The sequence below is a fragment of the Octopus bimaculoides genome, chromosome 15 (genome assembly GCF_001194135.2).
Source record: "Octopus bimaculoides isolate UCB-OBI-ISO-001 chromosome 15, ASM119413v2, whole genome shotgun sequence".
Taxonomy (NCBI): domain Eukaryota; kingdom Metazoa; phylum Mollusca; class Cephalopoda; order Octopoda; family Octopodidae; genus Octopus; species Octopus bimaculoides.
In genome coordinates, this window is record NC_068995.1 from 7139345 (window position 1) to 7139927 (window position 583).

Sequence of the window (583 nt, forward strand, 5' to 3'; positions counted from 1 at the left end):
TATATATATATATAGACACACACATACATAGTATATATATATATATATGTATATATATATATGTATATGTATATACATATATACATATATGTGTGTGTGTTTTGCATATATTTGTGAATCTATCTATCTATCTATCTATCTATCTATCTATCTATCTATCTATCTATCTATCTATCTATCTATCTATCTATCTATCAATCTATCTATCGATCTTCAGATATTGCACAGGCAAAAACAAAGACAAGCACCTAATAGAAACAAGTTGTTTTTGGATGCGAACAAGTCTTTGTGTATGTCTGGACGAAGAGATTCACAAATATATACAAAACACCCTCCCCCATTTCAACCTACCCATCCATTATTACTAATCTACCCAACCATTTTTCTATGTATCCATATGTATGTGTGTATGAGCATTTGTGTGAGTATAAAGTGTATAAATATCTATCTATCTATCTATCTACACAACATATATATTCTTTTATTCTCTTACATGTTTCACTCAGTTTGACAGCGGCCATGCTGGAACACCGCCTTAAGTATATATATATATATATATATATATATATATATATATATATAT

At 28.0% G+C, this 583-nt stretch overlaps 1 protein-coding gene across 1 annotated transcript in view; it reads left to right on the forward strand.

The window, feature by feature from the left end:
• The window catches only part of LOC106875056 (peptidyl-alpha-hydroxyglycine alpha-amidating lyase 2), a 20157-nt gene that overhangs the window by 803 nt on the left and 18771 nt on the right, over window positions 1-583 (forward strand). The window lies entirely within an intron of this gene.